The 16,021-nt window shown below is 38.0% G+C and overlaps 1 pseudogene; it reads left to right on the top strand.

Annotated features, from left to right (window-relative positions):
• The first annotated feature begins 4,894 nt into the window (after positions 1-4,894).
• On the top strand, positions 4,895-11,787 carry LOC104661528 (annotated as a pseudogene).
• The last annotated feature ends 4,234 nt before the right edge of the window (positions 11,788-16,021 follow it).

Consider the following 16,021-nt stretch of genomic DNA (forward strand, 5'->3'; position numbering starts at 1 on the left):
GAGATTTTCTATACATGTTAAAGGAAACAGGAGAATAAACATGTATATCATTTTCAAGTGTATTTTATGGATGGCAGATATTTGGGTATCTTCTGAGGAGAGTTACCTGTTAAGACGTCTATGTTTTATTGATGTCTATTTGGGTAGAAGGAAAGGCCAAGTGAAGAATCATTAAGTCTGGTGAGGGAAGGTGGAAGTTTTAAAAAAGGAAATCTGAGAAGGACATGGCTGGAGAAGACTTCCAGTGGAAGATCATTTAGGAGGCAGAATATTCTGAAATATCTTTTGAGGGTATACGGGGGAAACCTGAAGAGCTAGAATCCTTTGGGAGAGATAATGTGTTTGAGGGAACAGTAATTACAGGTGTAAGTAGGAGTATCCTAGCACCTGGGTACTATAAAGAGAAGCGAGCCATTGAATCAATTGTATCTGGGAGCTGAGGTGTTTAAGAAGCAAGACAATGGGAATGACGTATTTTTGGAGAAGGAGGTATGAATGGTAAACTTCTGTTCATAAATTAAATTTTTGCAGATACTGACTGCTAAAGCCAACAGCATAAAAGCCATCTACCTGGGTGTTGGCCCAGGAGAGTGGCATACATGTGTTGTCTTCATCACATCCATCAACTGAACAGAGGTGCAGAATGATAACAACAGGCACATCTGAAAAACAGTGCACCAGAAAAGCTTTCCTAAAGGCACCAGAGAGAAAGAAGTTAGTGGCTCTCAGACTTTATGACATCTAGAATGTTGTAATAAATGGTATTTGTTTTTTAATTTTATTTTTATTGATACATAACAGAAGTATATATTTTTGGAGTACCTACGGCAATTTAATAAATTCATATCACTTGTAAAGATCAAATCAGTGTAATTGGGATATCCATTATTTTAAATATTTTTCTTTATGCTAAGAACTTTTGAATTATTCTCTTCTATGTATTTTTTAATCCTCATTCTTAGACAGATTTTTTTTTTTTTTGAGACATTGTCTCATTCTGTCACCCAGGCTGAAGTGCAGTAGCATGAGCATAGCTCACTGTAGACTCAAACTCCTGCACTCAAGTGATTCTCCCACCTCTGCTTCTCAAGTAGCTGGGACTACAGGCATGACCAACCCACCTCAGCCTCTTCTAGGTATTTTGAGACACACAAGGCCAGGTGCGGTGGCTCACACTTGTAAGTACTCCCAGTGCTTTAGGAGGCTGAGGTGAATGAATAACCTGAGCCCAGGAGTTTGAGACCAGCCTGGGAAACATAGGTGGACCCTCATCTCTACAAAACATTTTTTCTTTAATTAGCCAGACACGGAGTGCCTGTGGTCCCAGATACTCAGGAGGCTGAGGTAGGAGGATCGCTTGAACCTGGGAGGTTGACGCTGCAGTGAGCCATGATTGTACCATTGCACTCCAGCCTGAGCTACAGAGCAAGACCCTGTCTCTGAAAAAAAAAAAAAAAAAAAGAAATACACATTAGATTATTGTAAGCTATAGTAATAAATGATAATTGAACAACTACACATTAAATCTTAGAACCTAATTTAACAATTCAACTGTCAGAGAAGCTGTCCAGTTACATGTATTTGACAATTTTCTGAAATATAAATTCAAAAAGAATATGGAAACATGTGGTTACATATCTAAATTAATTATCCTATTGAAAATGAAAATTTAATCCTATGATAAAATTAACCTCTGCTGTATCTGTATGCTATTTCAGTGGAAATTTTAAGCTATAGTTTAGCTTTTTCAATCTTTTTACAGAGCCCTCACACAACTTAAGTAAGTTGGTCAAAAATATGAGAAACAATCTGGGAATTATTTGTGTTCTCTTAAGACTACCTCCTTTACCTGAAAAGCAAATCATTGTCCAATTCTACTTCTTTCCCAGTCGAAACTGAGGTGTCTGTTTAGTCCCTACACCACAGAATGGAAACATGGCCTGTGAGCTGCAAATCCTGACCCTTGGGGATACTATTACATTGCTGTGTTATTTGCTATGTGCTATACAGTCTCTCTAAATGATACATATATATTGATAAAAATTCATATATTTATGATATTTACATATATATACATATTATATATAGCTAAAATTTATATGTGTAAACAACATTATAGAGATATAATTTGTAGGTCGGGCAGGGTGGCTCACACCTGTAATCCCAGCACTTTGGGAGGCCAAGGCGGGCAGATCACTTGAGATCAGGAGTTTGAAACTAGGCTTGGCCAACACGGTAAAACCCCATCTCTACTAAAAAATACAAAAATTAGCCAGGTATAGTGGCACACACCTGTAATTCCAGCTAGGGAGGTTGAGGCAGGAAAATCGTTTGAACCCAGGAGGTGGAGGTTACAGTGAGCCAAGATCATGCCACTGCACTCCAGCCTGGGTGACAGAGTAAGACTCTGTATCCAAAAAAAGAAAAAAAAAAAAAAAAAAAAAAAAGGGAGAAAGAGAAAAATAACTTACATATCATAAAATTTGCCCATTTTAAGTGTAGAATCCAATTTGTAGTGGATTTGCTGAGTTGTGTTACCATCACCATAATCCCATCTTAGAACATTTTCATCAATCTAATAAGATCCCTCGGGGTCATTTACTAATCTACTTGCTGTCTCTGTAGATTTTACTCTTCTGGACATTTCATATGAATAGAATAATAAAAGTGGTCATTTGTGTCTGGCACATTTCACATAGCATAGTGTTTTCATCTATGCTGTGACATGAATCACTACTTCAACTCTTTGTATTGCTGAATAGTATTTCATTGTATAGATATACCACATTTTACTTACTCATTAATCAGTTGATGGACACTTCTGTTGTTTTCCAATTCTTTGCTATTATAAATGATGCTGCTATGAATATTCACAGGAAAATCTTTATGTGGAAATGTGTTTGCGATTCTTTTGCGTAGATATCAAAAATGGAATTGCTGGAAGTAATTGGAATTGAGTGGAAAAAATTATACTTAACTTTTTAAGAAATAGCTAAACTATTTTCCAAAGTGGATATACCATTTCACGTTTATTTATTTCAGCAATGTATAGGGATTCCTATTTTTTTCACATCCTCACCAACACTTGTTGTCTATCTCTTTTGTAATAGCTATTCCAGGTGTGATGTCTTTTTTTTTTTTTTTTTTTTTTTTCCGTTAAATTGAAGTAATAGAGTTGTTGTCCCGTGAGAATGTTTGGACATGGTATTATATAATATGCAAATAAAATGAAAGGAGAATTTGTGGGCACATTATTGTTTAGTTGACCTAAACACTGCAAATCATCTGTTGATATTATGTAACTAATAGATACGCTACAGACCATATAATTTGAGCTCTTGCAACATGTAGGATTAATATTTTCCTGCGTTGATTATTTCTCAGGAAATACCCTGAAATATCAGTTCAGGATGTACCTATGAGTGAAGATTCACTGGCCATTGTTTTGGATTTGGTCTTACCAGATTTCTAAGAACTAATGATCCAGGAATTATTTGGAGAGGCAACTATAAATACTTCTTTGGAGTTGGTGTTTTCTCCTTTTCATGTCAATGCTCCAATCTTGATTGAAGACAACCAGATACTCAATCTAATGTTATAATGAACAGGTACAAAATCTCTTTCTTCTTTAACCTAGGGGGTTCTCCACATGCTTTTAAAAGGAATGCTTGCTTTGTAATTTTTTTCATAATCTGGAAATCACTTTGGATAGAGTGGAAGAAAGGCAGGAATATATCAACAGAAGTTTGTAGAGACTTTGAAGGGTACCTCTGTGTACTCTTTCACTTTCCTTTCTGAGAAACCAAGAAACATTATTTACGATGGTGATGGGGATTTGGAAACCCAAGTATAAAGCTAGTGAACCTCTGAGCTGAGAAGTAGTGTAATTCTATGATACCTCCCTGAATGTACATTTGAATATTGATTCAATGTTTACTTTGAAACCTTAAACAATCAGACCTTTTTTAGGAGAAAACTAAATTATGATTAATATCTTATACTGGGTCTTAGCTCTGATGTATGATTTGTGTTTCTGAAGAAATCTGGATATTGATTTTCAGGCATATTCTTCTGAGGTTAGAAAATTACTTGTGGCCAGATACAGTGACTCATGTCTGTTATCCCAGCAGTTTGGGAGGCCAAGGCAGAAGGATTGCTTGAGTTCAGGAGTTTGAGACCAACCTGGGCATGACAAAATGCTGACTCTACTAAAAACACAAAAATTAGCTGGACGTGGTGGTGTGCATGTGTAGCCCCAACTACCCAGGAGGCTGAGGTGTGAGAATTGCTTGAGCCCGGGGAGATCAAGGGAAGGGTTCTTGTTAGTCCAAAGTGTAATATTATAATATTATAGTGAGGGGAACAAAACATAATTAAGGAAACGTTTCCCCTGTACTTGCACTCCCACATATTATCATTGTTTCTCATATACCACAGATGCACTCTTTGATAATATATTTGGTATTCGTTCTTTTGCAATCTTCTAAAAATTAAAGCCAGGCATTGGTAATGTAAAATACCCCCTCCTCCCATCTTATATCTGAAATTAACTCTGTAAGTAGGGTGAAACCTCCTGCTTGGCACAAAACTATAGGAAGAAAAATAAAAGTTGTCTTCATTTCCTGAAACTAGGAGGTTGTGGGTGCTTCAGCAGAAATACTACTAAATTGGAGCCACAAAGTCACTATTGTCAGCAAACCTCTACCCATGAAAACCTTGAGTAGCATGTGGAGGAAGGGAGTCTGCCTGAATTTCACCTTCATCAGCAGTGCTTGCATTTGTCTGCTTACATGCTTTATCATTTTATTCCCTGCTACTGATCCTCATTTACTGCCCAACCCCAGTGAGAAAAGCTTCCTGAGAAACACACCCAAAACTCTTTCCCTCTTCCAACATGGTGGCCTCAGCAAAAAAGAAGAAGAAGGGGAAGACTATCTTCCTAACAGACTTTCTGGCTGAGGATGGGAGGACTGGTAGAGGAAGCGCCTATGTTTCCAAACCAGTCCCCTGGGCTGATGAAACAGATGACCTGGAAGGAGATGTTTCAACAACTTGGCACAGTAATGATGGTGATGTGTATAGGTCGCCTTCAATTGACCGTTCCATCCTTCCCACTGCTCCACGGGCTACTCGGGAACCCAATATCGACCAGAGCCGTCTTCCTAAATCACCACCTTACACTGCTTTTCTAGGGAACCTATCCTATGATATGACAGAAGAATCAATTAAGGAACTCTTTTGAGGATTAAATATCAGTGCAGTGCCTTTGCTAAGTGAACCCAGCAATCCAGAGAGGTTGAAAGGTTTTGATTATGCTGAAATTGAGGACCTGGATTCCCTGCTCAGTTCCATGAGTCTCAATGAAGAGTCTCTAGATAACAGGAAAATTCAAGTGGACGTTGCTGATCAAGCACAGGGGAAAGACAGGGAGGATCGTTCTTTTGGCCATGATAGAAATCGGGATTCTGACAAAACAGATACAGACTGGAGGACTCCTCCTGCCACAGACAGCTTTGATGACTACCAGCCTAGAAGAGGTGATAATAGCTTTGGAGACTAGTATCGAGATCGTTATGATTCAGACAGGTATCACGATGGGTATCGGGATGGGTAACGGTATGGCCCACACTGGGATATGCATTGATACGGCAGCCGGGATGGCTATAATGACGGAGGCAGCAGAGAATATGACAGAGGCTATGATTCTCGGATAGGCAGTGGCAGAAGAGCATTTGGCAGTGGGTGCGGCAGAGATGATGACTACAGAGGAGACAGGAATAGCTATGAAGACCGATACGACAGACAGGATGATCAGTCATGGAGCTCCAGAGATGATTACTCTCGGGATGATTATATGCGTGATGATAGAGGTCTCTCCCAAAGACCCAAACTGAATCTAAAGCCTCGGAGTACTCCTAAGGAAGATGATTCCTCTGCTAGTACCTCCCAGTCCAGTAAAGGTGCTTCTATCTTTGGAGGGGCAAAGCACGTTGACACAGCTACTAGAGAAAGAGAAGTAGAAGAACAGCTACAGAAGGAACACGAGAAGTTGCAGCGTTAGCTGGATGAGCCAAAACTAGAACGACAGCCTCGGGAGAGACACCCAAGCTGGCAAAGTGAAGAAACTCAGGAACGGGAACAGTCTAGGACAGGAAGTGAGTCATCGCAGACTGGGACCTCCGCCACATCCGGCAGAAATGCAAGAAGGAGAGAGAGTGAGAAGTCACTAGAAAATGAAACACTCCATAAGGAGGAAGATTGTCAGTCTCTAACTTCTAAACCTCCCAAACCTGATAAGCCCCTAAAGGTAAAGCCAGCCCCTTCACCAAAGGAGAATGGTTGGGTGAAGTGAAGTTCTAAACCTCCTGCTCGATCTCAGAGCTCAGACACAGAGCAGCAATCCCCTACAACTGGTGGGGTAAAGTAGCTCCAGCTCAACCAGCTGAGTAAGGACTAGCAAGGAAAGATGAAAAGGAAGTAGATGGGATGAATGTCCCAAAAGGCCAAACTGGGAACTCTAGCCATGGTCCAGGAGATGGAGGGAACAAAGACCACTGGAAGGAGTCAGATAGGAAAGATGGCAAAAAGGATAAAGACTCCAGATCTGCACCTGAGTCAAAAAAACCTGAGGAAAATCCAGCTTCCAAGTTTAGTTCTGCAAGGAAGTGTGCTGCTCTCTCCATTGATGGTGAAGATGAAAACGAGGGAGATGATTAAGCCGAAGAGACCTCGACATCCTGTGCTTTATCCTAGTTTATCTCCACCCTGGAATATTCGAGAGCAAATGAAACCTCTATCCAGACAAGACAAAATAAATCTCACCATCTCCTGGAGATCTTTACTACCTTATTTATTTCATTTTTTTTAAAAAAAGGAAATTATTTTGCATGCTGCTGCAGCCTTTAAACTGCTGAAATAATTGGAGAATCACCAATATAGCCAGGGAGAAAGAGACTAGAGATTTTTAGTGGAAAAATTGTGGTGCGTTATGTCACCATGCAGTTGCCAGTGTGATGTGAGTGCCAAGGGGCCTCAATTTAGCAGAAATGGTAATGACAGTGATGTAAGGTCTGGAATCTGGTTGGGCAGTAGGGGAGGGAGGTATAAGGAAAAGTGTGAGATTTCTATTGTTTAGTTTTTATCCTATTGTGGTGTATATGAATTCTCAAACATTATCTGAATAAATTTTCCACTCTTGGAAAGGTAGATTTAGCCTCAGTTTGTTTTAGTCTCCAGGAGGATGCCAGCAGCTCCTCCTATTTAATTCTGAGTTTAGGGGCCAACCTAGGGGGAATTCCTTAATTTCTTCTTTTTTACGCCCATGAGTTAGGAGTGAGTCTATAGGCCATGAAGAATAGGACTGCATTCGATCAAAATAAAGAGGAAAATCATGGTTTGAAAAGAAGCTTTTGGGAGGTGATGAGTCATTTTGCACCAGGTAATAGGGGAAAATTTTGTGACCTCCAGCAAACACATGAATGGTGATTTCCTGGAGCCAGAAGCACTTGGGGGTCATAGTAATTCCCAGTGTTTTGTGTGTCCTGGTTTTCCCTTTCTAAACACTCTCCTTTTTGAAAGTTCGAATATATCCACATTCTGTTGAAACCCTTAAACTTTAAAAATTTAGACTCTTATCATCATCTTAAGTTCTTCATGCTACTCTTAACCTCCGAAAAAGCAGTCTCTAAGTCACAGAGATGATCTCTTGGGCATTGTCTCTCTGAGCCATGGAGAGCTGTGAAAGGAAGAATCTCTGCTTTTCTCAAGCAAATTGGTTTCTTGTCTTTTGGTTCTTACACCCTGCCTGCTCCTCATGCTTTGACCCCCTTCATAGATCAGAGTGCTCTAGTATAATGGTGGTCTTGGGGGGTGAATAAAGGTGGATAAATAGGGACAGGGACAGTTAAATTGGCAGCCCTTCTTACAACCTTGATGAGTTTTTTTCCCCCCAAGTTTCCTTCTCCACTGAAATGCCACACCAATGCTTGTTGGATTTCTGAGGTGGTCAAACCAATGTGTTGTTTTTTCTTTTTCTTTTTTTTTCTTTCTTTTTTTTTTTTTTTTTTTTTACTTTAAGTTCTAGGGTACATGTGCATAACGTGCAGGTTTGTTACATATGTATATTTATGCTATGTTGGTGTGCTGCACCCATCAACTCGTCAGCAACCATCAATTCATCATTTATATCATGTATAACTCCCCAAGGCAATCCCTCCCTCCTCCCCCCTCCCCATGATAGGCCCCAGTGTGTGATGTTCCCCTTCCCGAGTCCAAGTGATCTCATTGTTCAGTTCCCACCTATGAGTGAGAACATGCAGTGTTTGGTTTTCTCTTCTTGTGATAGTTTGCTAAGAATGATGGTTTCCAGCTGCATCCATGTCCCCACAAAGGACACAAACTCATCCTTTTTTATGGCTGCATAGTATTCCATGGTGTATATGTGCCACATTTTCTTAATCCAGTCTGTCACAGGTGGACATTTGGGTTGATTCCAAGTCTTTGCTATTGTGAATAGTGCCACAATAAACATACATGTGCATGTGTCTTTGTAGTAGAATAATTTATAATCCTTTGGGTATATACCCCATAGTGGGATGGCTGGGTCATATGGTACATCTAGTTCTAGATCCTTGAGGAATTGCCATACTGTTTTCCATAATGGTTGAACTAGTTTACAATCCCACCAACAGTGGAAAAGTGTTCCTATTTCTCCACATGCTCTCCAACAACAGTGTAAAAGTGTTCCTATTTCTCCACATCCTCTCCAACAACTGACTTCTTAATGATTGCCATTCTAACTGGTGTGAGATGGTATCTCATTGTGGTTTTGATTTGCATTTCTCTGATGGACAGTGATGATGAGCATTTTTTCATGTGTCTGTTGGCTGTATGAATGTCTTCTTTTGAGAAATGTCTGTTCATATCCTTTGCCCACTTTTTGATGGGGTTGTTTGCTTTTTTCTTGTATATTTGTTTGAGTTCTTTGTAGATTCTGGATATTAGCCCTTTGTCAGATGAGTAGGTTGCAAAAATTTTCTCCCATTCTGTAGGTTGCCTGTTCACTCTGATGGTAGTTTCTTTTGCTGTGCAAAAGCTCTTTAGTTTAATTAGATCCCATTTGTCAATTTTGGCTTTTGCTGCCGTTGCTTTGGTGTTTTAGACATGAAGTCCTTGCCCATGCCTATGTCCTGAATGGTACTACCTAGATTTTCTTCTAGGGTATTTATGGTATTAGGTCTAACATTTAAGTCTCTAATCCATCTTGAATTAATCTTCGTATAAGGGGTAAGGAAAGGATCCAGTTTCAGCTTTCTACTTATGGCTAGCCAATTTTCCCAGCACCATTTATTAAATAGGGATTCCTTTCCCCATTTCTTGTTTCTCCCAGGTTTGTCAAAGATCAGATGGCTGTAGATGTGTGGTATTATTTCTGAGGACTCTGTTCTGTTCCATTCGTCTATAGCTGTGTTTTGGTACCAGTACCATGCTGTTTTGGTTACTGTAGCCTTGTAGTATAGTTTGAAGTCAGGTAGCGTGATGCCTCCAGCTTTGTCCTTTTGACTTAGGATTGTTTTGGCAATGCGGGCTCTTTTTTGGTTCCATATGAACTTTAAAGCAGTTTTTTCCAACTCTGTGAAGAAACTCATTGGTAGCTTGATGGGGATGGCATTGAATCTATAAATAACCTTGGGCAATATGGCCATTTTCATGATATTGATTCTTCCTATCCATGAGCATGGTATGTTCTTCCATTTGTTTGTGTCCTCTTTTATTTCACTGAGCAGTGGTTTGTAGTTCTCCTTGAAGAGATCCTTTACATCCCTTGTAAGCTGGATTCCTAGGTATTTTATTCTCTTTGAAGCAATTGTGAATGGAAGTTCATTCCTGATTTGGCTCTCTGCTTGTCTGTTAAGAGAATAAATGGTAATGGAGAGAACTATTTAACAAGGTCCTGGTTTCTCTTGCAACACAGTAGCTAAACGTGCCTGCTTTTATGTGAATTTTTGTAGGGATCAGTTTGGTAGAGAGTATTAGCAGAGAAATGACATCTTGATCTTGGTTTGCAAGCTCTTCTCCCATCAGTCCTAGATTAGGCCCTGTTCAGCCATGCAGGGGTGTTGGTTTATGCATGCTGCAGCAGTGGGCATAATGAATATAATTTACCCAGTGGACAAAGGTGTGTACCAAGTGAATTTAAATAATTGGTGTGGATTGGCTAGCAGCTAAGAAGTGGGCTTTTAAAGATATACTGAAGATTGGAAGGTTTTTAAAAAAAAAAAAAAACATGGATTTTAGATAATGAAAAGCCAGAATTTGGCATCTTCATGTCTATTCTCCTTCGAAATAGTTGTATCCAAAGCTGTTTTTCGCTCTCCGCTACCTTGCCCCCCTGTTAAAATAGAAACAGGAATTAATTAATGGCCCGCTCCTGAATACATGCAAAATTTGTACAAAAATATCTTCTATGAAAATAATATATAATCTGTAGACTTATTACATGGGAGACACCTTGAGATATAAAATCCCATCCTTTGGGTTGTGGCTTTTTTTTTTTTCTCGAAATAAATATGATCTTTAAAGTTCAAAAAAAGAGAGAGAGAAAGAGAAAGAAACAAACCCAAAAGGGGGCCACGTGAGCTTCCTTAGCCTGATATCAAACTTAAGTGTGGACCAGCCTCTCGAACCTACACCAAAATGAACTACTTTAAGCAGCAAAATAATCATCACTCTTCAGGGCACTGGGCTGACTCAGAAGGCAACTCTGTAGTTTGAGATGATTATTAGTTGGCCATCAAAGCTGAGTTTAAGTTCCACTAGATTGAGAAAGCTACAGGGAAGACCAAAGGCTCCTGACCTATTAGAATGTACTAGCATCTTGAGCTCTTGAAATTAGGTTAAATAATAGTTGATAATAATACCACAAATGGTCCTCACAGCACTTCCTTTTAATAATGAATGGCACTACAAAATGAAGTCAAGATCTACATAACTGGGTAAGGTAAAAATACAGAAATTTTTTACACTCTGACAATTGACATAAGTCCCACTCCCCAGGTCTTGTGGCTCTCATCTACTGATGAGATTCAGACTGAGTGCTGTTCATTAAGAGGAATACAGTCATTTCAAAGCCTAGGCTGCATATATATATATATATATATATATATAATCTCATAGATAGAAGGACCCTAGAGGTCATTTGGACTAGCCAGTTACGTTGTTGGAATATCTCACATTTCACTTCTGATTGGGGACAGTGAAGTGATTTATCATCTTTACCTGGCACCACGTAGGCAAAAAGGCATCTTGTGGGCTGAAAGTTTTCCCAGGTTGAAGAGTACTTCCTATTCAGGATTCCTAGGGAACAGAGTAATCTGGTTTTTGCCTTTATCTTTCTTTTCTGGACCTCCTCAGTTTGAAAACTCTGGTATTTTATTCGACTGTGGTCCACTCTGGCTAAATTATAACAAGTTAATTACATACTGAAATCTTCTGAATAGCAGTAAGCTTTATAGTCTGGAAGTGAAATATCTATAACTGGAAAATACTATATGGTTTGTGTTTTCTTGGTTAAGGACCTGCAATAATCTATGACATTTATTGTTGTGGTATTTTCTCAAAGATTGTCTCCTGGCTGCTAGATTACCATTTTTTCAATTCACCTTCATCCTGCTGGCAGCAGTGCTTGTTGATTCCCCAACCCTCTGCTTTTCATTTACAGGATGAGATGCACAGGCTCTGTATTGAAGCTAATCTGGCAGAGCTAGTCATTGCTATGTAGGAAGAAAGTGAATTATGACTCTTATCATGTCAGTGAGGTAAGCCTATTTTTGAGACTTTACTGTACTTGTATATATTATTGCAAAAGAAAAATGGTATATGACCACTGACCCTGAGGATATTATTCATCCTGGAATTCAAGAATACTTGAATTCTTATCTCGGCTTTTCTACTGATTTCGTGTACATGATGTTTCTGTCTTGGCGTTCTGAACTAAAATGGAAGAAGTTATTATATCCCTCTTTCCCATAGTAATATCACAATTTATTTGTTATGTGGTGTTTTCCTTTGCTCCAATCACTTAAAAATTGTCAATATGAAATTACCCATTGTGTAGAATTGTAATGCTTTAGTAATAGTTCTTCATGTATCCAAACTTCCTCTTCTTGTTGTATTATCCCTCAATATTGTGTACAAAGCCTTTTCTCCTTAAGTAACCTAAGGCTTAGAATTTAAATTATGGTATTTAGAGGATTTTCTTTATAATTCTTTCTCTTTTTTTTCTTTTTAGCCAGTCAGTTCTGAACTTCCAAGTTTGGTGACAAAGGAAGCTGAAACTTGACTCAACATGAATGTCATGGCAGAAATAGATGTGTAAGATCCATTTTTCTACTCTTCTTTACTGCTTTTTTATATACCACCTAGTTGTAAGGCCCTGTATTGTACCTGTACAATGAAGATTGAGGTAATAGCAGGTTATTTGCCGAATAACTTTTCAGTTAAGTGAATGAAGTCAGATGACTTATGGTATGCTTTGGCCAGGCGCGGTGGCTCATGCCTGTAATCCCAGATCTCAGGGAGGCAGAGGCGGGAGGATAGCTTGAGCCCAGGAGTTCGAGACCTGCCTGGGTAATACAGCGAGACCCCGTTCTCCACAAAAAGGAAAAAAAAAGACAAAAAAAAAAAAAATAAGCGCGACTTATGGTATGCCATTCATATCTTCTTATTACTCTAGTCATGCTTTTTCTCCTCTGTCTTAATATTGACTAATTAAATTCTAGTCTAAATTAGCAAAATTTTTTTAACTATTTAATTGTTTTGCTATACATACAAGATACGTCAGAGACCTGTTTGGTGAAGTAGAAATTCTTTGTTCACACATTTGCAAATGGCGACTGATGAAATAGTTAACATATTCTTCTCTTAAGTAAACTGCTGTTTATTTGGCAGTTGCTTTCTTTATAAACTATAAAAAGAGGAATCTTATTCTCTGACTATAAGATCACAAGCTGGAATACATATCTGATTCATTGGGCTTTTACTTTAGTTACCATGTTGAATAACAGAACTTTTTTTTTTTTTTTTTTTTTTTTTTTTTTCCATTTTGACTTAGAACTTTCTTAAAACATGTGGCTATGGAACTGTAGAGAGTACTTAAGGAAATATTTTAAGGGACTCATCCATCAAAAAAAGTATGAATGGATTAATCATCAGCATTACCACATTATTCATCTGCTTGATTTTCTCTAATATTACTTTATATCCTAGGGGATATTTTTATACCATAATTTTTATCATATTTTTATACCATAATTTTATGGCTATGGGTTGCATTTAAATGAAAATATTTGATAAATGGAGAATCTGTATATTTTAGACTGTGACATGGATAGGTATCTAAACATTAAATGTACTACTGTCTAAATATTGGATAGGTAACCAAATTTTAGCCATATGAAGAAATCACGCATTCTGACTGGACTAAGATAGTAAATAGCCATAATTATGACTGGAAATTGTAAGAGGATCAAAAACAATAGGGCATCTGCTTTGTAAAATTATCTTTATTAAGCTCTTTCTCAACCTCCTGGGAATAGCAAGGAACCCTAATTCCTAGCAGAAAATTGTCTTTAATGCTGTTCTTACAAATCTCTTTCTTAGCTTAGTGAGGTATTATTATTGGTGTTTCTATTTTAAGACAAAAAATAAAACCTTTCGACTTTCCCATAACTGTTTTCTCCAACCATGAAAGATCTCCAGATGGATTTTTTTTGGTCATTGACCAATAAGTAATGGGACTAGACCCTGATAGGCATTGACTCTTGTTAAATTGTTTAGCTCAGATGACTTGAAAGAAGTGTTCTTTTCTTTCTGCCAGACAGACTAGGCATGTTTGATGAGTCACATCATTCAGATTCAAACACTCGTGTTTAAATCCAATATTTACTGCATTTGCTTCAGTCTTGGCAGAAAATATTGGTCAATATTTGTTCAAGCTAAATGACAACTGGATCCATATTGTACAGTTGACTCTCGCTGTACTATTGATTTTCTGCCTCTTATCTAAAGATCAGTTAGCAAAGACAACTACAGCCTCTACAAAATTTTAAAAAGTATAAACATTCTTTTCTCTATTTTGTTAATCTTTCAAGATATAGGTTTTTTTAACTAAAGTGTTTAACTTAATCTCTAAGAATGATTGGCTGAAAAAGGCATCAGTGTTTTCTCTTCCTATCTAGAGTCTATGTTTAAAGAAAAGTGAAGGAGAGAGAACTCCACTTGAAGCCAATGGAAAAAGAGGTACAAAAGCATACTTGTGGAGGAATAAGAAGACTTATGTCTTCGTCCCAACCGCATGGTTTACTATCCAGATGACCCTGGGCAAGTCACTAAATTATCTGAACCCAAATCTACTCTTGTGTGAACCAATATAGTACTAACTGCTTTTCTTGCTTTGTGAGCTTTTGTGAATATTAAATAAGGTAGAATATGAAAAGGCCTGAAAACTACTATATAAACTTAAAAGATCATATGTTATCATGTCTCTGATTTTAAGACAAAAATTAGAAAAATAAAATCATCGAACAGATGTACTGTAAAATGATGTTGGTTTTTTTTTTTCATTTTTTTAAGTATACTTTAAGTTCTAGGGTACATGTGCATAACGTGCAGGTTTGTTACATATGTATATTTGTGCCATGTTGGTGTGCTGCACCCATCAACTCATCAGCACCCATCAATTCATCATTTATATCGTGTATAACTCCCCAATGCAATCCCTCCCCCTTCCCCCCTCCCCATGATAGGCCCCAGTGTGTGATGTTCCCCTTCCCGAGTCCAAGTGATCTCATGTTGGGTTTTTCACATGACATGCAAAGAAGTTCTTTCTCAGAAAGTAGTTGCTTTGTTATTTACTAAGCCTAGTCCTCCACAGTCAGCTTTAGATTTTTATAAGAAGTGCATCCTGCAAAGATCTATATTCTAAAATGTTAACGCTATTCCTAAATCCAAAACAGCATTTTTACATAATTATATCACAGATCTTTATTCTTCTCCTATAGAAGCATCAAAAGGGTTGAAATAGTAGATATATTAAAGAAGGCTGATAGTAGCGTCTAAGACCAGAGGCGAGCATGCATTATTCATAGTTAAAATGTCTTTCCAGATAGGGAGAGATTTTTTAAGGGATACAAAGTAGCTAGATAGGAGGAATAAGTTCTAGTGTTCTATACCACTGTAGGATGACTATAGTTAACAATAACACATTGTTTAGTTTCAAATAGCTAGAAGGAGGATCTTGGACATTCCCAACACAAATAAATGATAAATGTTTGAGATGATAGATATGATAATTACCCTGATCTGATCATAATACATTATATGTATCAAAACATCTCTATGTACCCCATGATTATGTACAATTACTATTTTTCAAAAAATTTATTAGCCTCTGACATACTTGGGAAAAAGGAAAGTAAAATAAGGTTTTAAAAAAGATGCTCCTCCATAATGCTGTGATGTATTTAACAGTGTAAGACTTGTGAATTATACTTTGTCATATTCCCTGTCCTTCCACATCATGTATAACACAACACTGACTCCACAGACAAGCAGATGATACAAAACATGAAAACTCCCCTGCTTTCCCTATTAGATGAGGTGCTAATAAGAAACTCTGGAGAAAAACTTTGAGACTCTAATGACCTTCTTTTGGATGATCTGAAGAACCCATCGGATGTCTCATCAGATTTAGGTGACCATGATTATACAGGCCTAAATGTTTCTTGTCCAAACATTTAGGCCTGTATAATCATGGTCACCTAATATTTTCAACATTAGGTGTTGCAAATCCTATGGAAAACTTTGAACCTCAATTAGCCACAGAAACCAGCTATTCCCTTTGCTCTTTCTCAACCCTCTTGCCAACTTTATTGAGGAGTCTACTAAAATTGACCCATCTGTATAAATTTATTTTTAGATCATCCTCCCAATTCAGCTTCCTTCTGAAAATACACAGGACTCG

This window comes from Rhinopithecus roxellana, chromosome 7, assembly GCF_007565055.1.
Source record: "Rhinopithecus roxellana isolate Shanxi Qingling chromosome 7, ASM756505v1, whole genome shotgun sequence".
NCBI lineage: Eukaryota > Metazoa > Chordata > Mammalia > Primates > Cercopithecidae > Rhinopithecus > Rhinopithecus roxellana.